Source organism: Sus scrofa, chromosome 3 (assembly GCF_000003025.6).
Source record: "Sus scrofa isolate TJ Tabasco breed Duroc chromosome 3, Sscrofa11.1, whole genome shotgun sequence".
Lineage (NCBI taxonomy): Eukaryota > Metazoa > Chordata > Mammalia > Artiodactyla > Suidae > Sus > Sus scrofa.
Window position 1 is genome coordinate 27015158 of NC_010445.4, and position 14354 is coordinate 27029511.

A 14354-nucleotide genomic window follows, 5' to 3' on the forward strand; every position below is an offset into this window, starting at 1 on the left:
AACAAATGAATGATAAGAAAGATACCCATGGAGGCTGGCATATACAGAGTGGAAGCCATTTCTCCCGGCAGCTTTGTTTGTTTGTTTGTTCGTTTTTGTCTTTTTAGGGCTGCACCCAGGGCTTATGGAGGCTCCCAGGCTCGGGGTCGAATTGGACCTGTAGCCCCAGTCTATGCCACAGCCACTCAGGATCCGAGCCGCATCTGCGACCTCCACCACAGCTCATGGCCATGCCGGATCCTTAACCCACTGAGTGGGGCCAAGGATCAAACCCACATCCTCATGGATACTAGTCCAGTTTGTTACTGCTGAGCCACAGCGGGTTTTAACACAGCAGTTTTAGCTCCTCCTGTTTAAAATGACTTTTTTGAAAGAGAGTGAGAATGACAATCTAAGGATATTAAACTGTCTGAGCACAGAGTGGTTATTTCTGTGGGAGGGATCGGCAAGGCTGGGGGTGGCTTTTATTTCTTTCATTATAGACTTTGAAAGAAGAAAGTGGTGTGATAATGGGTGATTTTTACTCGTATGGTTTTGGGGGGAATTTTTCACATTAAAGAAATGCAAAAGGAGCAAATGAATAACTAAGCAGTACTGTTTTAGAGTTAGACCTGAATCCTAGGCAGATCGCTTTTCCCCTTGGAGCTCAGTCTCCTCACCTGGGGTAGGAAAGCGAGGGAACATGCTTGGTCCCTGATACAGAGGAAGCATTGGGCAAATGACAGCTCTTGCTTTTGTTATTAACAATGATGATAAAGTAATGATAAAAGCCGGAAAATGATAAACCAGGGTGTATGAAGGTCTCTTCCATCTGGGACAGTCCTTGAGTCCTATTTTTTTTTTTTTTTAGGGCCACATCGTGGCATGTGGAGGTTCCCAGGCTAGGGGTCGAGTCAGAGCTGCAGCCGCCTGCCTACACCACAGTCACAGCCATGCAGGATCTGAGCTGTATCTGCAACCTACACCACAGCTCATGGCAACGCTGGATCCTTAACCCACTGAGTGAGGCCAGGGATCAAACCCGAGTCCTCATGGATGCTAGTCAGATTCGTTACTGCTGAGGCACAATGGGAACTCCTCAAGGTGTTTTTTTTCGTTTGTTTTTTTTTTTTGTTTTTGTTGTGTCTGCAGCATGCGGATGTTCCCCGGCCAAGGATCAAACCCGCACCACAGCTGTAACCAGAGCCACAACAGTGCCAATACCAGGTCCCTAACCTGCTGAGCCACCAGGGAGCTCCCAAGGTGTATTTTTAAAAAAGCATTTCTCTTTCTGGGTCATACCCATGGAAATGTCTGAACATACACACAGGATGGCACCTTGTCCGTATATCTGACTTTGATTCAATGTTCATTTAAACCAGTACTCAGTGGGCATCTATTATGTGCCATACACTGTACTCAGCCACAGACGTTATCCTTACCAAGCTTATACTCTGGTCAGGAGACTGACAAGCCAACAGTATAATACAGAGTGAGGAGCAGAGAAGCAGGGGTTGCAGGGGTCCACAGAGGCACATCGAAGCCAGCCTGTGGGATTGAAGAGGGCTTCTTGGAAGAAGTTTTGCCTGTAAAACAGGCATGTCCATTGTCTAACACTCAGCCTGTGCTGGCTTGTTATGGAGGTCCTAGACGGCTCACACACGCTCCCCAGGACCAAGCGCAAGAACACACCTCGCCATCGGGGGAGCTGCCCAGGGCTTTTGGAACACAGACTGCAGGCTGTGTTCATGCGCCTGGTCCTGGGGAGACGTCCATAGCCAGGCAGCACAGTGCCTCACAATGGACATGGACTGTTTTACAGTTTGACAGTTCTGGAGGCTGGAAGTCCAAGATCAAGGGGGCAGCAGGATCGGTTTCCACTGAGACCTCTCTTGGTGGCTGGAAGATGGTGCCTCTCCCTGTGTCCTTGTGAGGTCTTCCCTCTGTGTCCTAATCTCCTCTTCTTATAAGGACACCCTTCCCATTGGATTAGAGCCCACCCTAACGATCTCATTTTTACCTCAATCACCTCTCTCTCTCTCTCTCCTTTTTTTTTTTTTTTTTTTTTTGTCTTTTTAGGGCCACACCCACAGCTTATGGAGGTTCCCAGGCTAGGGGTCAAATTGGAGCTGTAGCCGCTGGCCTACGCCACAGCCACAGCAACATGAGATCCGAGCCACGTCTGTGACTTACACCACAGCTCGCTGGCAACACTAGATCCTTAACCAGGGTTCAAACCTGAGTCCTCATTGGATAATAGGCACATTCATTTCTGCTGAGCCACCACGGGAACTCCTACCTTAATCATGTCTTTAAAGACCCTGTTTCCAAAGACGGTCCCCTCTAGAGATCCTGAGGATTAGAACTTCAACATATGAATTTGGGCGGGGACTTAATTCCACCCCTAGCAGTGCCCAATGGCTTATATAGAGAGTGGGTATAAACTAACCACCAGACAACCCGAAGACGGAAGATTTTCACTAAATTATCCCTGGACTAAGCGTTTCCAACCAAAATAGATTTGATGCCGCCCCGGTTGTGGCACCGTCCACGTTTTCCTGTTCTTTATCTGGGCTGCGATGCGCTGCTGTAGAAAAGAGCTGATCTATACCAGGGTCTCTCTCTCTTCACCCCTTTGCCTAAGAGGTTTGCTATGGCAACCGCTGGCTGGGAGGGGCTGACCCAGGGCTGGCAGGTCAGCCCGTGTCCTCCTCTTCTCTCTCTGGGTGGCAGATGGTCCCTGCTGTACTCTAGCTGCTGCGTAGATTTCCAGAGTGGAGTTTATTGCTAATATTTTTGAGAGAGAGAGAGAGAGAGAGAGAGAGAGAGAGAGAGAGTGTGTGTGTGTGTGTGTGTGTTGTGTGTGCATCTGGGCAAAGGGAGACCCTGAAGAAAGCAATAAGACGGACAGTAGGGTTCCCCAGTGAATAGCCAATGAATTGACCGATGGGCCACATGGGGTTTTCTGTCCCAAGCCCACCTGCGCTCTGGTTGTCTTGCAGCTGTGGCTTCAGTGCTACTTTCTGGGAGTTTTCAGCAGGGCTCCTCCACCTTCCCTGCAGCTGGAAAGAAGGATCTGCAGACATCTAATCCTCCTTACTCTCTGGTCCTTTGAAACTGGGTTTCATCCTTGGCGCCCCTTGGGGTTTAGAGCCCGAATTCACAGCAACCCCCCTGATGTGTCAGAGCAGCAGTTCAGTTGTGGGTGGACGAGGCCGTAATGCAAAAGGATTCGACGTTCAAAGGAGCATGTGACTCAATGACTCACCTGCTGGAGAGCCATCCTCAGTGTCCTCAGGGCCCTGGGAGACTTTTCAAGGCAGGTCTGCATGGGGGGAAGGAGGACGTGCAGAGCAGGGGGAGTTTTTCAAATCTCCTGGCATCACCTGAGTCCCCATCACCTGTTCCCAGGCATCCTGAAGCTTCCGGAATCTGCCCTGAGAACCAGGATCTTCTTTGTGAGGCTTCCATTTGCCTAGTGACGTCAACCCCCAGGTTTGTGCAAAGGTTGCTGCCCAACTCAGTTCCTCTGCCTGTGCAGAAAATTTGTTCATTGACAGGCATAGCCTTAAGCAGCCCTGTGGCTTCTAGGCTTCTGTCAAAAGCAAACTGTGGGCAGCGTTCCCATTTTGGCTCAGCGGGTTAAGAAATCAACTAGTATCCATGAGGATGCATGTTTGATCCCCAGCCTTGCTCAGTGGGTTAAGGATCTGGCGTTGGCACAAGCTGTGGGGTAGGTCACAGAGGCAGCTCAGATCTGGTGTTGCCGTAGCTGTGGCATAAGCCTGCAGCTGCAGCTCCAATTTGACCCCTAGCCCAGGAACTTCCATGTGCTGCAGGTGCAACCCCCACCCCCACACCCAAAAAAGCAAAAAACAGCAGACCATGGGCTCGGAAGCCAGAAGAGGTCTCACTCCTTCTCCCCATCATCCTAGGGAAAGCGGTGGAACCCATGGTGACATTTTAGATCCACAGGCCTTTTCTCCACCTCCCTGCTGACCCTATTTGGATATTTTTATCATTTCTTGTTCATTCATTCATTCATTCATTCTGTCAATATTTATTGAACACCAATGGTGTGCTAAGTACAGTTTAGATTTACTGTGGCTCGGAGTTCCCATGGTGGCTCAGTGGTTAACAAACCCGACTAGTATCCATGAGGACGCCTGTTTGACCCCTGGCCTCACTCAGCGGGTTAAGGATCCAGCTTTGCCATGAGCTGTGGTGTAGGCTGCAGACGCGACTGGGGTTCAGCATTACTGTGGCTGTAGTGTAGGCTGACAGCTACAGCTCCAAGTTGACCCCTAGCCTGGGAACCTCCTTATGCCGCAGGTGCAGACCTAAAAAAAAACAAACAAAAAAGTGGATTTACTGTGGCTCATTTTATGTCAGCCCCTGGCACTATCTCTTTGATGACCTTCTCTTTGTTTTCAAAATCCTTGAAGTGATATCAAGATCTCCCCATAAACCAGCCCCTGCCCACCTCCCCAGCCTCATGTCCTTTCCCACTATCCTCTGTGACAGTGCAGCCACCTACCTTCTCTAGGTCATTGAACACACCTGTCTCCTGCCTGCCTCCAGCCTTAGGTCATGCCGTTTGTTCTACTGTGGCTCCAAGGATTTCTGAAGATGCCAGGGGAATGTGTCTTTCTTGCCTTTGTGAGTTTGCCAGGAAAAGTGGTGTGGAAACCTGGGAATCTGGAGACCTGAGGAAGGCACTTAGTATATGAGTGAGAATTCAGTTAAACTAATGCATTGTATTTTAATTTTTGTTTATTTATTTATTTTTTCCTTTTATGGCCACACCTGTGGCATATGGAAGTTACTGGGCTAGGGTTCAAATCAGAGCTGCAGCTGAGGCTTATGCTGCAGCTTGTAGCAACGCTGGATCCATAAACCACTGAGCGAGGCCAGGGATCAAACCTGCTTCCTCATGGGCACTATGTCAGGTCCTTTTTTTTTTTTTTTTTGTATTTTTAGGACTGTACCCGTGGCATATGGAGGTTCCCAGGCTAGGGGTCAAATCAGAGCTGCTGCAGCTGCTGGTCTATACCACAGCCACAGCAACTCGGGATCCGAGCCGTGTCTGCAACCTACACCACAACTCATGGCAACGCTGGATCCTTAACCCACTGAGCAAGGCCAGGGATCAAAACTGCGTCCTCACAGTTACTAGTCAGAGTTGTTTCCACCGAGCCAAGACAGGAACTCCTATGCCAGGTTCTTAACCTGATGAGCCACAATGGGAACTCCCCATTGCATTTTTAAATGAAGCTACGGGTTTCCTTTCTTTCAGCCTTTAACTGGGCTTAAAACTTGCATCACAGTGTGTGTGTGTGTGTGTGTGTGTGTGTGTGTGTGTGTAGTGTATTGACTCCTTGGTAAAAATTGTTTATAGCAGACTTGGAATAATAAACTCCCCAGATGTGCAAGCTGCTGAAATAATAACCCACCTGTGCTATGTAAACCAGAGTCTGAAATGTTACCTGCTGAGACAGGAACATTCTAAGAGGTGGAAGTTGACTCATTCTGTGTGTGGGAGAGCGAGACAGAGAGACAGGCACAGAGAGAGTGACAGAGAAGCACTTTAGCCTAAAGAAGTATTTCCTGAATTTTTTTCATTTGAGTACTGCCTTCAACATTTATATTCACAGTAGAGCAGAAATTGACAGAACATTGTAAATCAACTGTACTTTAATAAAAAATTTAAAACAGTTATATCCCCCCACCATCTATAATTTCTTATGGGGATTTTTGATATTTTCATAATATTGTTTCTTTAACTTGATTTTATTTTTAAAAACTTAGATTCAAACGAACATGAGTATCCACAAAGTCATAGACTGGGAGAAAATAATTTATTTCTGATAAAAATAAGAAAACAACCAAATTCAAAACTGGGCAAAAAATCTGAACAGAGCCCTAACCAAAGAAAACAAGCCCATGAAAAGATGCTAGGTGTCATCTGTCATTAGAGAAATGGAAATTAAAATAGCAACGAGGAGGCCCCATTGAGGCTCAGAGGGTTTTAAGGGCCTGACATAGTGCCCATGAGGATGTGGGTTCAATCCCTGGCCTCGCTCAGTGGGTTAAGGATCCAGCGTTGCTGCAAGCTGTGGCATAGGTCACAGATGTGGCTCGGATCTGGCATTGCTGTGGCTGTGATGTAGGCCTACAGCTGTAGCTCCAATTCAAGCCCCTAGCCTGGGTGTCACAGGTGTGGCCCTAAAAAGAAAATAAATAAATAAATTGATAAATAAAATAAAACCAATGAGATACTACTAGATGCCTTGCTGTAGACTGAATGTTCCTGCCCTACCCCAAATTCAGATAATTGAAATCTTTTTTTTGTTTGTTTCATTTTTTTCTCTTTAATCGTCTCTGAATTAAAGAAGCAATTTCCTAAGCTGAGGGTTCCAAAGCAACCCTCTCTGCTAAGTTTTCCTCCATATATTTTTGAAATCATTTGCTCCTTTGCTAAGGTTTCTGAGAATGCGAGCAGCCAGCTGTTGGGTCCTCATCTCTCTGCTCGGAGTCTTCTTGGTCACCATCAGCCCCTCCTCTCGTGTCTTAGAAGTCCCTTTTTCAAAAAAAATCAGAAAGACAGGTCTCAGTGGTTGAAAGCATGATGATGCTTGCAGCGCTGGTTTGGGCGGGAACAATCACTTTCCTCCCGGGCATCTCGTCTTGAAGCTCTTTCTGCTCTGTGTGCTTCTTCGATTGCGGGGGCTGGGGGGGGGGCCCTTCCTGGTTCCATTCCAGTTTCGCAAGGCTCTGACATTGCCGAGTTCCTTGCTTCTCACACAGCAATTCGTTTCTCAAGTCCATTATTCCATAAGCATTAATTAATACTGTGCATGCTACAAGTTTGGAGCAGTCCCGTTAGCGGTGGAGTCAGAGTGTGACTCCATATAGTTGAAATCTTAACCCCCATGTGTTTGGGGATGGGGCCTTTGGAAAGTGACTGATTAGGTCATGAGGACAGAACTCCCATGAATGGGACTAGTGCTCTTATTAAAGAGAACGGGAGAGTTCCCTCACTTAAAAATTTTTTTTTGTCTTTTCTGAGGCTGCTTCCCATGGCATCTGGAGGTTCCCAGGCTAGGGGTCTAATCAGAGATGTAGCCACTGGCCTACGCCAGAGCCACAGCAACATGGGATCCGAGCTGCGAGCTGCGTCTGCGACCTACACAACAGCTCACGGCAACAATGGATCGTTAACCCACTGAGCAAGGCCAGGGATCGAACCCGCAACCTCATGGTTCCAGTCGGATTCGTTAACCACTGCGCCACAACGGGAACTCCACAACAAAATATTAATAAGAGGGGAAACAGGACGTTCAGTTTCCAGTTCCATATCTAAGCAACTTGGAAGTGGCCCCACAATGCTAACAATAAGTAAAAAGAGGAACACACTGAAAAAATCTACAACTCTACTTGGATCTGTAAGCGAGGGGAAAACACAGGGCAAATTGCTGCCTGCAAGACGATAGAGGCGGAGTTCCTGTCGTGGCTCAGCGGAAACGCATCTGACTAGTATCCATGAGGATACAGGGTCCATCCCCAGCCTCCCTCAGTGGGTCAAGGATCCGACATTGCCGTGGCTGTGGTGTAGGCCAGTGGCTATAGCTCCACTTCAACCTCTAGCCTGGGAACCTCCATATGTTACAGGTCCGGGCCTAAAGAGACCAAAAAACAAAACAAAACAAAACAAAACCAATAACAGAAGTTATCGAAAATTTTTAAAAAAGACTGTAGAGGCAAACTGTTGTATACGGGATGGATAAACAGCAAGGTCTTACTGTTGAGCGCAGGGAACTATCTTCAATATCCTGTGACAAACCATAATGGAAAAGAATATGAAAAAGAATAGATACATGCGTAACTGAATCACGGCTGCATGGAAGAAATACACACAACATTGTAAATCAACGACACCTCAACAAAAATTTTAAAAAAGAACTAAACCTTTAAGTTAGTATTATAACAAAGTATTCAACTTTATTTTTTAAAACAAAGCATAATAATATACTCTTCCTATACTATTATTGATGTATTATTAAAATTCTATCAGAATAATAAGGTTTACATGTTAAAATTATCTTTCATGCTCTCTAATGTATTAATATAGTGATACATGTATTTAATGCAGAAATCAATAAATGATATACTCTGGGGGAGGGAACTGTAGAGACAGGCAAATCTAGAGAGTCATGGTTTATGAAGCAGAGACTTTAGTGAAAATCACCACAGGCACTGGAGCTGAGGTAGGAAGACCAGACCTGCAAAGGATGGACCCCTGGAGGCTCCATGTAGACAACTTTTTTTTTTTTTTTGCTTTTTAAGGCTATGAGTCAAATCGGAGCTGCTCAATATAAAAAAAAAATAACCAACAAACAATCTGATCAAAACATGGGCAGAAGATCTACATGGACACTTCTCCAAAGAAGACAATACAGGTGGCCAAGAAACACATAAAAAAAGATGCTGAACACCACTAATTATTAGAGAAATACAATTCAAAACTACAATGAGGTTATCGCCTCATGGCAGTCAGAACGGCCATCATCAAAAATCTGCAAGTGATAAATGCTGGAGAGGGACAGTCTTATAAATCAGGCGGCTGTGGAGGATTTTTGTGCAGGGGATTGATGTGATCAGGGAAAAGAGCATCTAGAAGGATCCTTAGAGTGGTGGCACAGGAGGAGCTGGACTGGATGGGGCAGGGATGGGAGGAGACTGGTCAGGGGGCTCTTGTATGGTTCAGACAAGAGGTGAGGAGGAACAGGGAGGAAGGAAGCTGGAAGTAACCTGAGGGAACTTGAAGAGACTCCTGTGAGAGCAAGACTGCTTCTTAGCTTCCCCAGTAGGCTTCTGAGTGACAGCAGAAGAGAGACAGAGCGTTGCTTTGTGCGCTTAGGAGGAACTATCCACACCAGTGAATTCAAGAACCAGTCAAGTGAGGATTTCAGGGCCAACTGGCGGCCTCCCGTTCTGGACCGAAGCCGTAGGAAGAGCAACGGTTTCAATTACAAGGGTTAATCTGAGGTGCTGGGCTTGCTAATCACGTCCCTCTGGGCACAAAGCGTAGGCCAGGGCTCCCTTGCAGAAGTTTCACCCCGGACCTTGGTCCTTTTAGCCCCGCAGATTCCACACGGCAAAAAGGGGCTAACGCGGGACTTCTCAATGCAGGCTACGCGTTAGAATCACTTGGAAGAGTTTAAGCCACTCTCCACTGTGGACCAACACATCAGAACCCCTGGGAGGAGGGCCTTAGCGTCATATGTTTTAGAATCTCTTCCAGGTGATTCTAAGAGACGGCAAGGATGGAGACTACCGGTTTTGGGACTCGGAAGAAAGGATGCTGCCTCTATGAGCATTTTTGGTCAGTATGGAAATGGTGACCAGCTGGGAAATAATTTGAAGTGACAGAGAGGGACGGAGAGAAGACCAGCTGAAAGGGAGTGATTCATAAAAAATGCAGGAGCTGCGGGCCACTCCGTGCATACGCGCAAATGCAGTGCGCCTGGCCGCGAGTTCTGCACCGGGTCCTGTGCAGAAAGCCCTTCATCCTGGGAAACCCAGCGAGGCCAGATAGTGCGGCCGCCCCCTTGCCGGTCACACACCGCAAGTTCGTGGAGAATCTGGTACTAAACCGTTCCTAGAAGACCTGCTTCTGGGTCAGGCTTTTGTACAGAGCAGAGCAGCTCCCTGTCTGGATCTACGGAAAGCCAGCCGTCCACACCACTGTTTGTTTTCTTGTTTTTTGTTTTTATGTTTTGTTTCGTTTTTTGTTTTTGTTTTTGTTTTAATTTAAAAAGGAAAAGAAATAAGCAGGAGGAGTTCCCATTGTGACTCAGCGGGTGAAGCACCTGACTAGTATCCTTGAAGAGACAGGGTGATCCCTGGCCTTGCTCAGTGGGTTAAGGATCCACCACAGTTTCTGTGGCTGTGGCCTAGGCCTGCAGCAGCAGCAGCAGCAGCAGCTCGGATTCCACTCCTAGCCTGGAAACTTCCGTATGCCCTAGGTGGGGCCCTGAAAAAGAAAAAAAATTAGATAAATAAAACAAGCAGGAAATCACCCTGTCAATGATCCATACGGTAAGCGTGATGAACTCCCCTGAAATCATGACTGTACCCTCCTGGGTGATGGAGGACAGAGGAGCAGGAAAAGGACCGAGAGGGAGACGACCTGTAGGGTAATTGCAGCCCTTCCTCAGTGCACAGGGAGTGTATCCTAGAGGTAGGATTAAGCTGTTCGGTGTGTGACAAGCAGAGGGACGTGTGCTCTTGTAATAAGAACGACGATTCCTGGGAAATCACTCTGCAGCTCGCAGGGCCCCGGGGGTGGAGCGCTGTGAAGGAGCAGTTTCCGCACCTTAAGTTCCCACAAAGGCCAGGCAGCTTCCTGTGATTTTCTTTAAAACGGACTGGTTATTTAAGAAAGTCATATTTATCCGAGGAGAACTTGAGAAACAGAGATGAGCAAAAGCAGAACGGGACCAAAGCGACATTCAGTGGTCACTCCTAAAACATCGCAGACATTTCTTTCCCATCCTCTTTCTTCAGAATGTGGATCTTTTTCGTTTTAGACAAAAGGAGGATCATACTAGATGGAGCTGTATCTTTTTTTTTTTTTTTTTGTCTTTTCTAGGGCTGCACCTGTGTCCCAGGCTAGGGGTCTAATCGGAGCTGTGGCCACCGGCCTACACTACAGCCACAGCAACGGAGGATCCGAGCTGCATCTGCGACCTACACCATAGCTCATGGCAACGCCGGATCCTTAACCCACTGAGCGAGGCCAGGGATCGAACCTGCAACCTCATGGTTCCTAGTCGGATTCATTAACCACTGTGCCACGATGGGAACTCCGAGTCATATCATTTTTAACCTAACCTTCGATTGGCAATGTTTTTCCTACATTAAAAAAATCCACAGTCTTTTTTAACAGCTAACATTTTGTTGTAGGCATGTTTTAACTTTACTCAATTCTCTCTTAATAAGCCTATCAACAATTTCCAGTTTTTCACTTAAACAATCATCCTTAATGGACGTAATCCTGGAATGTCCATCATGATGCTGATGTTTGCTTTAGGATAAATCAGTCCAAGTGAAATTGCTCTGACAGAAGGTATGGGCATTTTCAGGTCTTTCCATATATAGCATCAAACCACCCGTGATTAGCTGCTTTTCCTTTAACCCACCAATTCAAACTACTTTAAGCCTTTTAAACTCTTGCCGCCCTCAGGCACATAGTCCAAGCAGCAAATTCACAAAGGCGGCTATTGCATTATCTCAAAGAAAATTAGACTCTTTTCAAGTGAATGTTCCTCTCTGCCTATGCACTGTTTCAATCATCACTTCCCCACATTTTTTTTTTTTTTTTTGTCTTTTTAGGGCTGCACTGGTGGCATATGGGAGTTCCCAGGCTAGGGGTCTTCCTGGGGTAGGGGTTGAATCAGAGCTGCAGCTACTGGTCTACACCACAGCCATAGCAATGCCAGAGTCCAGCAGCGTCTGCGACCTACACCACAGCTCCACAGTGATGCCAGATCCTTAACCCACTGAGCGAGGCCAGGGATCGACCATGTGTCCTCGTGGATACTAGTAGGATTCGTTCCCACGGAGCCACCATGGGAACTCCACAATTTGTTTTCTGATCACCAGACCTAATAAAGGGCATTTCCTAGAAATTAATCAGCTGAGGAAGAGTTGCAAGGGTTTGGTTGGGTTCTGAGTGGTTGTTTTGACTAGAGACACATGGGCTCTTGTTAAAAAGTGAAATTTCCAGAGCTTTCCCAAGCCCTAGTGGATTTCCTGCCCCTTGGCCCTTGTGTTTATACCAACCAGGTTGTTTACACCAACCTGAGGGCCAGTTCGGGGCCACCATTTTCCTAAAAAACTTCATTCCTTTACCCTCTAAGTCCTTGCTCTTTCTGGAATTTCCTTCATTTGTCAGATTTAGCAAATAAAAATACAGAATGTCCAGTTCAATTTGAGCTTCAGATGAACAGCAAATGTTTTCAGGGGTTCTTCCAGTTGCTGAGTATATCTGTTCCAATTATGCCTGCCAGAACTGGGAAATAACCACAGGATGGGTTCATGGATTCACTAGACCCACTGTGAAATGGACCTGAACTAAAACTTTTTTTTTTTGCAAATTTTAGTTTTTTTTTTTTTAATGAATATACAAACTTTGAGCTCCCTGAAAGTAGAAAAAAAATGGTTGTGTGTTTTTTTTGTTTGTTTGTTTTTGTTTTTTAATTATAGTTGAGGAGTTCCCATCCTGGCTCAGTGGTTAACATACTTGACTAGGATCCATGAGGACACAGGTTCTATCCCTGGCCTCGCTTAGTGGGTTAAGGACTCAGCGTTGCCGTGAGCTGTGGTGTAGGTCACAGATGCAGCTCCAGTCCCACGTTGCTGTGGCTGTGGTGTAGGCTGGCAGCTGTAGCTCCAACTGGACCCCTAGCCTGGGAACCTCCATATGCCGCCAGTGCGGCCCTAGAAATAAATAAATAAATAATTGTTTTACAGTATTGTGCCTATTTCTGCTGCACAGCAAAGTGACACAGTCATCCATACATATACATTCTCTTTTTTATATTATCTTCCATCATGTTCTATCCTAAGAGTCTGGATATAGTTCCCTGTCTATACAGTAGGACCTCATTGCTTATCCATTCTAAATGCAATAGTTTGCATCTACGAACCCCAAACTCCCAGTCCCACTCCCTCCCTCTTCCCCCTTGGCAACCAGAAGTCTGCTGAACTAAAATTTTTGATTGAGAGTCCGACCTCCATAAGCCCCTGCTCTGACTGGTGGACCACAGTGACATCTTGGGCCCCCTGGAATTAGCGTCACTTCAGAGCTAGTGTCCAGTATCCCCAGGTGATCGGACTGTTTCTTTTTTCTAATGCACTGTCACCCTGATAAAAGGCTGAGTGTCCCTTTGGGGAGGGCTGGGAGAGAAGTTCACTGTAGAAGTTCCTGGCAGGGTAGCATGGTCCTTCCTCAAGGGACCCAGCCTCTCTCCCTTTCATTCAAAGCATTCTGGGTCTGTTAACTGACGCAAGTCTGGACATTGGTGGGGGGGGGGGCCTGACTCTCTGTTTTGGCGATTTCAAGTGAAATTTCTGTTCACTTGACCTAAAATTCTTCTGCTTGTACAGATGAAGCATTTAGCAGATGGCCCATCTGTTTATTTTCTAGTTACTCTGTGATCAGGAGATAACACCATACATCTCTGTGAGTCAGACTATTCTGATTACTGTTTTGACTCGCAGTCCATTATGGTAATCACACCCACCTTGCTTTGGGTGCCTATAAGCACTGTTATTTGGTCCCAGACACCCAGGATCCAATTATCCCCATTGCATTTAGGGATCCCAGCTTAGTAGTCATAGTTCCCACTGTGATTTCTGATACACAGAGAAGAGGGAGCACAGACCTCTTCAAGGATGCTGGCGCTCCTTCACAAATGTATTTCTCATGGTCATGGTGACTGTCCCAGGGCAGATGGGCAAGTCTTACACAATAAATCCACTCTGACATTCCAACCTCCCTAAGCCTTTGAATGCCTTCCTCTACCATCCTCTGCAGGATATCAAAGCAGTCCTGGCATTTCAGCTTCCCTTAGTGTAGGCTGCCTTTTGCTCCATGTTTCAGCCAACCAATCAGCCAGCCAGCCAACCAACCAACCAGTCAGGCAACCAGCCAACCAGCCAACCAAACAACCAACCAACCAACCAACCAACCAACCAACCAGCCATCCATCCATCCAACCAGCCAACCAACAAGCCATCCAACCAACCAACCAACCAGTCAACCAATCAACCAATGAAATCATTAGGACCCTTTCTGATACCCCCAAGTTGCAACATTAAATCTAGAATTTCTACTTAGTGGGCTCATACAAATAAATTTGGCCTGATCCAACTTCAGATTCCTTCCAGCATTATCCCACACCCTCAATAGCCATTCCCACACATAATCCCCAGGTTTCTGTCCGTAGGTTGTAAAAACCATCCAGTTCATTTGAAATGCAGTGCCCATCTTCATAGGTCACATTTTTGTACCTCATTCTTTGGAACCTGCTGGGACTTGAGTCTAGTTACAGGTCTAGAAGCAAAAAGGGGTGGGGCGGTGGGTCTTAAGGAAGATCAACAATGTTTTGCAAGGGGAAATGACTAGAGTTTCTTTCAGCAAAGCAGGGTTAACCTCCTCAGACCAGGATGGGGTGGGGTGGGCAGGAGAAGGAGGGAGGGCTGTCCCTACTGGCAAAGGAGACTCAGCTAAGTGTAGGGGACCCATGTCCCCAGACTCACCGGGATCTGACCAAACGTCCTCATTCCAATTTTCAGGATTTCCTTCC